The sequence below is a fragment of the Ischnura elegans genome, chromosome 1 (assembly GCF_921293095.1).
Source record: "Ischnura elegans chromosome 1, ioIscEleg1.1, whole genome shotgun sequence".
In the NCBI taxonomy this organism is placed as follows: domain Eukaryota; kingdom Metazoa; phylum Arthropoda; class Insecta; order Odonata; family Coenagrionidae; genus Ischnura; species Ischnura elegans.
In genome coordinates, this window is record NC_060246.1 from 4846272 (window position 1) to 4858402 (window position 12131).

General features: G+C 39.5%; 1 protein-coding gene across 1 annotated transcript in view; it reads right to left on the reverse strand.

Moving 5' to 3' along the window:
• Window positions 1–12131, reverse strand: part of LOC124155028 (synapsin) — a 70406-nt gene that overhangs the window by 36727 nt on the left and 21548 nt on the right. The window lies entirely within an intron of this gene.

Here is a 12131-nt window from a genome sequence, read left to right on the forward strand (position 1 = left end):
ATTAAATGAAGAATCGGAATCTCTTGTATCCCCAGTCATCTGCAATGATTTTTAGCAACCGTTCGTGTCATCTTTGAAAAGGGTTGGACAAATGAGATTCTGGCAGCGTTGGAGGAAACGAATCGCGAAAAAGTGGTGTGTGTATCAGTCGCTTAATATTTCAAATATATCGTAACAATTAACGTATCCCCAATGCTTTTGAAAATTGAAATCTAAAGGGTTGACGAGATAAATAATATACCTTAATCATAATTCACGGATAGATGACAAATACTTTCATGCGACCCTAATCGCTAGTGCGTACGCATGATGATTTGTTTCAGCGACAGAACTTTTTTTTCGTAAATACTGCATTGATATAGAAGTGGAATCTTTCATGGCTGTCACTAAAAAGCTTATTATCTTTAAAGGTGGCTGTTACGAAACACTATCTTTGAAAATGTAAATTTTGTAAGAAAAATGATAAAACCATGTTGCTTAACCGGATTTCGATGAATGATCGATCTCCCTTTGTCAACGTTATTACCATCTAACTAAATAGACACGGATGTACGCAATCGTATGCCCGAGTTGTAAAATGCCCTCAATAGTTCCCTGAACGTAGTACAAGACTACAAATCCGTGCGATGGGCCTCGATGTGTTCCCACCGAATTAAGATAGTGGGGGAGTGTGCCTCAGTGACCTCGAACGACTTCGTCAGCCCTGCCAGCCACCTTCCCTGGCGAATCGGGCATTCGACTCCCGGCGGTCGTTACCCTGGCAGCCTCCAGGTCGCTATAAGAGGGAGCCGCCCTCAGTCCGCCCAAGTTATCGTCGAGTGCGGAGACCCTCTCTCGAGCCGTCTCGTGCAGTGGTCTCGTCATCCAAGGCCTTCGCGCTGACTTCTTCGAGAGAGTCACGCTCTTGGCGCTGTTACGACACTTCGACTATCCAGTCACACCTGACGAGATAAGTAAACTTTATGCTCTCTTTTGCTCGAGAAAATGTGGAATTCAATTTTTGTTGACTTTTGAAAACATTTTAAGAAGAGTTATCGGCTCCTGTTTTTGTTGCCGCCTTGTGAAGCGTAATTTTCATGTTTTCCCGAGTCGAAGTGCTTGTGCGCACACAGTGGTATCATGCGCTCGAGTGGTATCATGCAGTTGGAAGGTTATCATTTCGATTCTTTCGGAATGACTTTCGTGTTGTGCCATTTGGCGGCCACACAAGTTTCACGAGTGATCCAACTTCCCCAGGAAAGTGCTGCCACCACTGCATGACCCAACGTGCAAGTGATCCCGGAAGAATCGAAACTAACACAAGATACCGCAGAAGCTTTCAAAGGAACATTTGGAGGGAGTGAGGCGGAATGCGAGTCTAGTGGAGAAGGGCCGCAGCAGACTAGTGCGAGGAGATTCCAGAGTGAAGAGCAGTCAAGGTCGGACGCGTGCTGATGCAACGGAACAGCAAGGCCGGTTTCGTGCTTCGTGGTCGTCGCTCACGGCTGATCTCCCTTGGACGAACGCATTGGTGAGTACACACCTGAAAGCGACGATGTGGCTCGTGACTCCACTGCCCGCGTGAACTATCTCCACCATCTCTTGGAAGCAATGTTTTGGGGCCATTTCAAACGATGCCTGACGTAGCGCACGACCCACGAAGTATGCCAGCTCCTTACGGGTATATTGAGTACTGAGCACAGTGATTTCGTAAGCCATGTTTCAGCATGCTTAGCTATTTCGGATGCAGTCATCAATCCTAAGATAGGTTTGGCGCATTTCTCCGCTCAATGATCCGATCGGTTTATCTTTCAACACGTACATAATTCCTGTGCTTAACGTCCCGCTGGTTCTGCTTCCATCTTTTCCCTGTCGGAATATGCACTCAGTTAGCATCGCGTACCACGTGCTAAAAAAGTGAGTGGGGTGGCTACGACTCCGCGTGATAATAAGAGGTGGTTTCCTCTTGCCTTCCTCATCGCAGAGCTATACCCATTTTAGCAATTGTTACACCGCCTGCAGTGAAATGGGCGTTGCTTCTCTGACCACTGACGTCTCCAACTTCACTCATATTAATAAGAATTACTGCCCTTTCCTCTGGGTGATCATTCGATAGCGGCCTTCCGTCACGGCATCTACACAGGCTCTAAGTATCATTTAGCTGACCAATTTACCACGGATAGGCCTACGCCACCTTGTCGCTTTTTGTCCACGACTGCTAATTGACAAGGAAACTCGCCTGTATCGCAGCTGACCTCTTTATCGATGAGGCCGGCCCACAACCCGGTGTCTTTAAGCGTAGCCGCGGGTCGCGAATTTCAACCCTCAAAATTAATTTTTTGCCATTTAATTTCGTCCACCAATGAAGTTTTTAGCGAGAGGTAATGCGAAAAAATAGGAGAAAATGAAGATGTATGGTTTACTCTACATTTCTTTCAATAAAATATAATCTAATGTGCACGTCGATTCATTGGGTTTGTCCTTAGCTCAGCTTGCTATTAGGCTCCATGTGAGTTTTACGAATTAAAGTAAGACCGGAATTTGAGGCAATAATTCTCGAATTAAATAGGATGAGTAATTAAAATATCTACCATGCTTGAAACCTATTGGCTTTCTGGCTTTATTTCACACGATAGCTGAAGGAAATATATATTGTGTTAGTGAGTAGCGTCGACCTTTGAAGATCAAATGTCGTGTGAAGCGGGATTCATGACATTGACTGAGGCTAATTCCATATCATTTACGACGTACTTCATCAAATAGGAAAGCGCCAATGAAATCACTAGCTGTCGTATTTTTATCTCTGTAAACACGGGGTGAAAAAATATCTATGGCATTTATGCAGCTCGTCGTGGAAAACACTACCTTGTTCAATTGCTTTTGAGAGAGTGAATGTTACGGTTTTTTATTCGAAATAATCGTAAGCAATTATTAGCGTGATTCAGTCCGATTATGTGGTCCAAAATTATCTATTTCTTAGTCAAACTAGCGTGTCCTTTAGGCGTGTGGTTTAAACTAGAAAACATTCAAAAATCATATAGGATAATACATGGTTATTGCTATTCACTTTCTATGGTCGAAGTCCATCCTTATATCCTCGTAAATTCAATGACTTCGTACTTGTATTTCTCCTTTATGATTCTTTACTTCAACTAGCTTTTTTTAAATATATGTTTGAGCAGCTACAACAAATATAAATCAGAATGCAGTTCATTTAGTTGAAGAGTGTTTTCAGCATAGAATTGAAATTTTTGGGCAATGGAATTTTGAGTATTTATGCTTCTCGAGTTATTTTCATGTTTTATTAATAAAATCTTGATGAAAATAAATTACCATCAGAGCTCACAAAAGGGCAACACTAAAAAAAAAAAAACAAATTTACCTCCCAGGGTACTTATACTTGAAGTTAGCTTTTTTGAGAGCCTGCGCCATTGGTCTTAAATCGATACACTTGTGCATGACGATTACTTGAAAATTTTGTTTAAGGTAAGATATGAAAATGTTATTTTCAGATTAACTGGCGTTAAATTAGTTACCTTGCGTCATTAAAACATTTCCGTGTCTCTTTAGGAATTCCAATAAAATATCTGTTTTTATTAGCTAACTTTTTCGATAAATTCAAACCTTTTAACTATTTAGAGTGTGACTGGCAATGAGAATTATTGTCAGCATTTATGAGTTTTCTTGCAACTCTTGCGTATTCAGGTGATATATCAAAGGAGACCAAGGAGGTATATCAGTGACAACGTTCCTAAAAATTTCTCTCACAGCTTTCATTTTCAAAACTTAATTGTTTTAAACTTTGGGTAATTTTCTCCTGAATGTCCATTTTCCAATTCCTTATCAACTGCACTTAATTAAGCACGCTTAGTTTGTTATTTTTTGAGGTGAAATACCCCATTCTGGAAAAGTTTCCAAAAACAACCGTGATTGTCGACTGTTTCGAAATCGATGTCAGTGAATTCTCGGAAAGGAATTCTTGTCCGTTTGTCCGAGTTTCAAAGAACGATCATTGTCACGCAAATGGAATTATCTGATAAGCCAAAAATGGTGTGGAAATACGTCCTTGGATATCTTCCGTTGATAATCATTCCAACCGCAAAAGAAAGGTGCCGCGAAATGAATTTTCTTCTAATTTTGAAAAAAGAAAGGGTGACACAAAAAAATTGAAAAAATATTACGTTTAAAAAAGAATGGAATCGGATCAATAAGAAAATATTGGAAAAGTCAATCAACAATTGATGCGCGAATAATGAGTATTTATTTAAATACTCATTAGGAAATATTTTCGGATTTTAATGTTTATACATGCGTGCAATTTAATTTAGTCATAAAATGCGTTGTAGTGTTACAGTGTAAAATTTGTTCATCGCACAACACTAAGAAGTTACGGCTCATATTTAAGAGAGAATACGATTCCAATTGTATATAGTTCCCTTTCCACTTGAAACATTCGCTTTTGAGTCATACTAGCTAGTCTAGACTCAGGCAACTAAATTTTCTTCTAGAGTCCGTAATTTTGAATCTGATAGGATGTTATCAATAATAAATAGAAGTGAAATAAAATACCGCGTCTCATATATACTAAACGCATTAACAGCCATTAAGAAATGTGAAAATCATTCATGGCCGTTGTTTTTTCGGTGAGCTGAATCTAAAAATGTTTCTTAGGATTCGACCTGAGTTAGTCTCTTAATATTGCTGTTGCGAAGCATTAACCGGAGTGAAAAATAAGAGGAAAATTATAAAATTTAAAACCTAGTGACATAGCACCATTTAGTCATCACCTATTCCTTCCTTGCTTTCAGACGACTGAGTGAGATGCGTAGAAATAAGTACATTCAACGAGTGAATTTTATTTCTGTTGTGGATTCCATTTTGACAGTCGAGCCATTTTTGAATTCAAATCAATTAAATACTTTTTACTATTTGAAAGTTACTCAGTGTTAGTGTGCCACTAGTGATTGTCAAGTACGATTTAATTCTTTCGATCATTATTTTTCAGTTCCATTATTCCAGTATCATTATTTTTCAGTTCCAGTTACATTCCTGAAAAGAAAAACTGAAAAGGGAAACTTAAGTATATGAGTGTATAGTATTCTTGACATTGAATCGATGAAATCAAATTAATTCATGAGCTGTAGTTTGAGTTGTATCTTTATGATGAGCCACGAGTGCCCATGAAAATGATCACTTAGGTCGATATCATATTTGTCAGTGATTTAAGTACGGGTCGATTCTTTGATATGATACGCTGGTGGTACACATACACACACGATGGTGGTCGTCAAATTATTTAGATGAGTTATCGGTGAAAAAAAACATGTTATGGTTTTATTCCAGACTGAAAGTCAATCCGGGTTAGAAAACTGTATTTGACAAAGATCAGATTGGTGCGTTTTTCCTCTCGTTTCTCATAAATACCTAATGCAGGGCATTGTTGGGTCATGTTTTTCCTTGGCAGCACCAAAACCATATATATTCTCTTAAGAAATGGTAGTAAATATTGATTATGTCTTGGTTGTGGAAATTTTACTGGTGAATTTACTGTCATCGAAGCAAATGTTATCAGTGAAATGGTTCAATTTTCATAGTATAGAAGGAATTATCTAGGGCAGAGGGGGTAATCATTCCCTTTTTATTTTTCAATGAAATAGGTAAGAGGTCTGGAGAAATAAATGAAAAAAATAATTATTTTTGCATGAAAACGTTGAATGCCATGCAATTTGTAAGCGGCTGAAAGGCGAGACGCGACCCATTAAGATAAATGAAAGAATTCTAGGGTAGGGATGTCGAGGGAGCCTCTCTCTCTCGCCTTATGGTCGCCTAACTGCGTCAGGAGTAAGCCGCAGAAGCGATCTCTTCACGAAAGCACACTCACAGTTGACACCCGCACACGCCTTTCAGTTTCTCCGCTCACGGAACGATGGAGCAACGGCAGGGTGAGGTCGAGGAGGGAATTTGAAACGCGCAACTAAAGTAAAACGAAAGCGCACAGGCGCAAAAAAATCGCACTCAATTTTCTCTTTTTATATTTTTCAACAACAGCCCTTGAAGCTTCCTACGCTTTAATCGTTCAACAATCTCATCATTTTCCTCATAGTTTAGGTATTTCCCTGGTGAAATACTACATATTCTGCTGCCCTACCTGTTGTGAATACCTTTTCTGCGATAATGCCCCGCCTTGTTGCGTTTCGCATTGATTGTGAATCGCAAAGTCCACTGTAATGCGGGTGGCAAAATGGTGCGCGTGTCTCGCCTGTCACGCGAAGGTATTTTATTGCACGCACATGTGTTGCTGGCTGATTTAATGGAAATTGCTGGCGAAATATAATATCCCAATATTCCAGTGAATGCCGCTAAACATTTTTTTCTCGCCAAAAGAATTGCTCCCTTGATTATCCAGCTTAACAAACATATTGCTTTTTGACCACTAAAAATATTTATCTTCATTCATGTTTTTTATTACATTTTTCCAGATAGCAAACATTAAAAGTGAATAATGGAATTACTGCAGTAAGAGTTAAATATAGAATCGTGTTTTTCTAAAGGACCAGGCACACTGTTTCAAATGAAATTAATTCTATGACTACAGTCGAAAATTAGGCTTTAACTCAAATTTCGAGAAAGACTTTTTCAAATCGAACATATCCTCACGGAATCAAAAACACGTTTTCAACGTTTCGTGTGAACGCGCATTGATATCTAATTTCCTCAAATGAGTATTGCTGTTCCATATTCCTGAAACTTTTTCCCAAGTGGTGACTATATGGTGAATCTAGACTGGGCTGACCTAACAAGGAGTATACGACTCTGCCGTTTCGTGAAATTCATCGACGAGGAACGGCTTCAAAATGGAGTTTATTTCTGCGACAGTGGCTTAGTGGGTACGTCGCCACTTTGTGCACTCCGATTCTTGTGCTGTCGAATTCCGCCTGAGATTCACGTTATAAGAAGATGGCTTGGTGATGTAACTGGTAACATACCTGATCGGCAGTCGGGTAATCGGGGTTTGAATCCCGGCCAAGCCAAATCATCATTTCATTGTCAGTTTCATAATTGGTGCGTTTAACGATGCGTTGATATTCTGAAATATACTGCATACTATATCATGATTTTAAAAAATCGGGAACTTATGTAAACATTTAAATTTATTACTGAACTATAATATTAGAATTAATGACTTTGAATCAACTTTTATGGTGAAATATATATTCAGATATTAGGTGAGTGTCTGAAAATTTTGAGAAATTATTGCAATCGATTTTTTAGGTAGCCATATTTCGTCATAAAATAATGGAAATAGTTGCGCCAAAAAAAACAGTCGAAAGAAAAGAAGCAGAGAGTAGCAAAGCTGGAGGGAACTGACCAATATCAAATGCCACTTGCTGTAAAGCAATTTAGGAAGGGACGTAGGGCTTCAGTTGCAAGACATCAATAGCCAACACGCCACTGAGTTACGGCATCGGCTTTTTTTTTTTTTTAGCATAAACATGTATTCATGGTGGTCTGTAAGAAAACTGGCGCATTTTTGTATTGAAAATTTTCTGGCTTCTCCCCAACGTCTCCTTTCTTTCCCAGAATAGGTGCAACTTTATTCGTTCAAACTTGTCAAGGAGGCAAATTCGATTTTTAACTCTGTTTTGAGGATAACAGACTTCCTAAATCAACCAGTCATTCAGATGACATCTAGTCTATCGTGTCGAGACACTGTTTTAATTGCCCTTTTCATTTTAAATTCGCCATTTGGAATAACTGTGCGAATCTTATCCCACATTAGTCTAGATTTTTCATGATTGGTATAAATTATGAAGTAAGAATTATTCCTTTTATATTTTACGTGCCTCCATGACAATTAGTGATAATAGATACATGTTTAATGCTATGCAAACAGTATTATAAACAAACTATGCAAAAAGTAGTATAAGAAATTGGAAAATATTCCTCTTCCAAGCATTAGCAACGGCATGAGAGATACCATCATCCTGTGCCATCGTTCTTTCCATCATAAACAAAGCCGCTCAAGCCGATTTTGATCAGGGAGTGGCTCATCACTAGTCTGATAGCATCGACATTATCTGGGATATTGGATACTTGGCATGCTAGCTGTATTTGTTTTAAAAATCACCACTGTCTCTGATCAATGCCGAGAAAACACTTTAACCCTTGGCGACAACCGCAGGCTCAGAAAATGTGAAATTAGAAAGGTCTAAAAGTTTGAAATTGATACAAGTGACAACATCAGTCGGTTGTAGACAAGTGCGACTTTTGATTCCATTGCATAGGTACCGCGTGGCAGCGCTTCGATCGTTCCATTTATCGTCGTGGAGTGACTAGTTATCCCAGTGTGGCCGTAACCATCGCTCGAGTCAGATATTTTCTTCGAAAAAACTTGTTTGTGGTATCAATCGACAAAATAAAGGTGACTTTTTTAATATTCTAGTAAAAAATATTCTTAATCCCAATCATTATGAAATCTCGTCATTTTTTATGAATTTACGTGAGCTGCTGGAAAATTTTTTTTATACTAGTACCATGAAAATATTATTTTTCACGTTTCTATGAGTAAATATGCATTTAGAATCCAATAGAGGCCTAAAGAAGCAAATTTTATAGCAAGCGACTTTTCCCGACGGTAATTTTTCAAAATAAATGTTTTTTGCCAGATCGACAGATAATGTTATTATTTATAGTAGTGGAATATCCTGTGTGAAGTATCCTGTGTGTTTAATATTGAAAAATGGCTGAGCAATAGGGCGGATCGGAAAAATCGATTTTTTAAAAAATCCATCTGGCCCAATGAAAAAAAGTTGTGGGACCGATCAAAAATAAGGCCTGAAAAATTTGAGACCTCTAGGTGAACCCCTGACCCTCGCTCAAATGCAATTTAGGGGGGGGGGAAGGTCGAAAATCGAAAAATATAGTATTTTATGGTCATTTCCTATAGATTTTGCCGAGTTACTGCCCTTTTAGGGCAAAAATTTCGTGCATTTTGACGTATATGCCACCGTTTAGCCACAAAATTCCTAATTTGAGTCCGCGCCCGCGAAGAAAATAGTTATATAAAAAGATGCTAATTATTGTGAATACGAAAAGAGAGGTATCAAAGAGACGATCATTGCTGTTACTTGGTTCTTGCATATACCTCTATCACATTTGGCGGACGCATTTTCCACGCAGAACTTCCAGTTTCAGATTTTAGTCCTGAATTTTTATTTAATGAGGAAAGAAGAGATAAAAATCGGATGATTTCTCCTCAGTTTAATTTTCTTCGGATGAATTGATGAAGAAAATTTTTGATACTAATTTCCCATACAAGAATTGACGATATCGACTCAACACTCTCCGACGATTCTCTTTTTTTTCCTCAATTGTCGAGTTTCTTTAAGACTCAATCCAGCAGCCATCATCTTTAGTTTCGTCCGCTGGTCTCTCAACATACTTCTTCATTGGGGGGAACATTATGCTCCTTCTTGTACTTACACGCAAAAATATCGCATAATTTCAAATGTTCTTTCAAAAAGGCTTCAGGTTTGTACTTAAGCAAAAACCCTACTTTTGGCCTATTCGCATTTTCCGTAAGTTTTAGTACTTCCTGTTGTACCGCTAAATCCATTTAGTCACACACATAATGGAAGGGAAGCGTCACCATAGTTAGCACACCTTTATAGCCACTCGAGAGGCCTTTTCATGGACCGTAGGCTCCTTTCCTGCGTTCTCGGATCTAAAAATATTTCATCACTTCTCTAAAAGTTGGTAACATCGATTTGTTTAACCCCGACGAGGCGCCTAATAAGGGACAAGTCGTCTCACTAAGCTTCCTTTATTACCTTCTATCATCTTCCGATTTATATTATCAAAGATAAATGACCTCCTAGCAGCATACGCGGGATGAATTTTGCTGAATTGGAGGCGTGGGAGGGGTAGAAGCGAGCGGGGAGGGGAGGGGATCGGCCTGCGGCTCTTGTATCCGCGACGCTGCGTGGGCGTTGGAACATTTTCTTCGCGGGCGCGGACTCAAATTAGGAATTTTGTGGCTAAACGGTGGCATATACGTCAAAATGCACGAAATTTTCGCCCTAAAAGAACAGTAACTCGGCAAAATCTATAGGAAATGACCATAAAATACTATATTTTTCGATTTTCGACCTTCCCCCCCCCCCCCTAAATTGCATTTGAGCGAGGGTCAGGGGTTCACCTAGAGGTCTCAAATTTTTCAGGCCTTATTTTTGATCGGTCCCACAACTTTTTTTCATTGGGCCAGATGGATTTGAAAAAAAATCGATTTTTCCGATCCGCCCTACTGAGCAATGATATTTTTCTGAAAAAAGTTTTCCAGAGGTTTCACATTTATGGCCAGTTCCTAGAGCGCCATTGACCGATGAAAAGGATCATGAGAAAGGACTGTTGGAGAACCGTTCAAAAAACATGAAGCACCCGCTTATAAGTAAGTCCTAAAATAGCCATATGCTTTGTAGAACTAGGTTTATTTCGAAGTGGTGTAACTAGTTACCCCGTGTGGCCGCGAGGTGGCCGGGCTGAGGCGAGGCCGCTGAGGGTCGAGGAAAAAAGGGGAACAATTGAAATCGGAATATGCTGAGTTAGGAAAACACTTTTAGGATTTTATTTTAACTCCATTGTTTAAATATTTCACCCAATAAATTGGTTCATTTAAAGGGGAAAGCAAACAATGGCGAATGAATGACGGTATAAATCTCGTAGGAATGAAATCTTGAAGTGCTCGAGTAAATGCAAAGTTTGGAGTAAATTGAGACAATTCCACTTCCCCGTGCTAAATATTTGTTTTTATGGGCGCGCGGTGCAATCATTCCAACCGGCGTCCACTTTGGAGCGAATTAAATGGGAACTCCTCTTCATTCGAGTGAGGACCTTAAAACGTGGCATTTGCCGAGTAAAACTCCGTCGAGTGCATCGCTTTGGTGAGTTGACACTCGATTCCGCGTTACGCTGATGCGAGATTCATTCTGGGAGTTAATAATGCGTAGCCCTGCGCCCGTGGAGTCACAAGATGTCTTACCGTGGAAAGAAAGGTCGAAGCCTGTCCCGGATAGAGTTGAGGTGTTGCGCGATGAAGATCATGACAAGACGTCGAGACCAAGGGAATAAGAACTCATTATCGAATTAGATCTGGAATATCGTAAGTCAATTTGGACATCAGAATGTCCTCTTGAGAGCTAACCGTGGGAAATGTCAGTAAAAACTTAATGATGGGATTTTTACAGGATTAGTACGCAGATCATAGAATAAAAATCATTTTTTTCGAGGTTAGCATATCTCGTGGATCATAGAAGAGCTATGAGGAAATTTGTATCTGATAGTACCACAAGATTTTCCACAAATGCATTTTGGAATATGCTTAGTTGGATCGGCATATTTACTGTTCATTGCTTTTCAGATCGAAGATTGAAATTAGTTGTAAATAAAATGACTAAAGGGAAACAATTGTAGACGAGAAAATTGGTGAAATTAATCAGTGAATTACTATATTAAATTTAAGCAATATTAGAAGAATATTCAGAGAAAATATTGAAACTTATTAGATTTATTGGAGAAATTAAAACAACGTATTATTGAACTATTAGTGAAGGTGGGTGGCAGTAAGCAGGCAGTAAAACAATTTAAAAAATGCAATTTATTGTTACAAAAAAACTTCAGGCAAACCACAAACCCTGCCAAAGAGTCGACCACGGCACACGGAAGAAAGGAGAAGGGGTGAAGGGAAAAATCTGGGAAGTGGGAAAGAAAGGGGTCCCAAGCTTACGTGGTTTGGCGGTGTCTGGCGACGAGGCGGCCCCGGAGCGGCGTTGAGTTGAGAGGGCACAACATGCCACAACGGGCGAATCCCAAGCAAAAAGCCTGGATCTCCTTGCTCTCCCAAATATATAGGGAGCCCGCAATTAAATTCCTTCCTTCACACGACGGACTGGGAGTCGACCGGCTAGGGCTAGTCCGAAGACTCGGCCTACGCCCCGCAGTGAGGTCGTACTTCCACTACTGCTTACGATGGCTTGTCCTTGGAGCCTCAGTAGACGGCTCATTATCTTAAATACAGTCATGCCCTTATGCCAACATAAATGTGAAGACTCCCCTAGGTAGGAGTCATAAAGTTGCTCAGTATTTTACAACAGAAA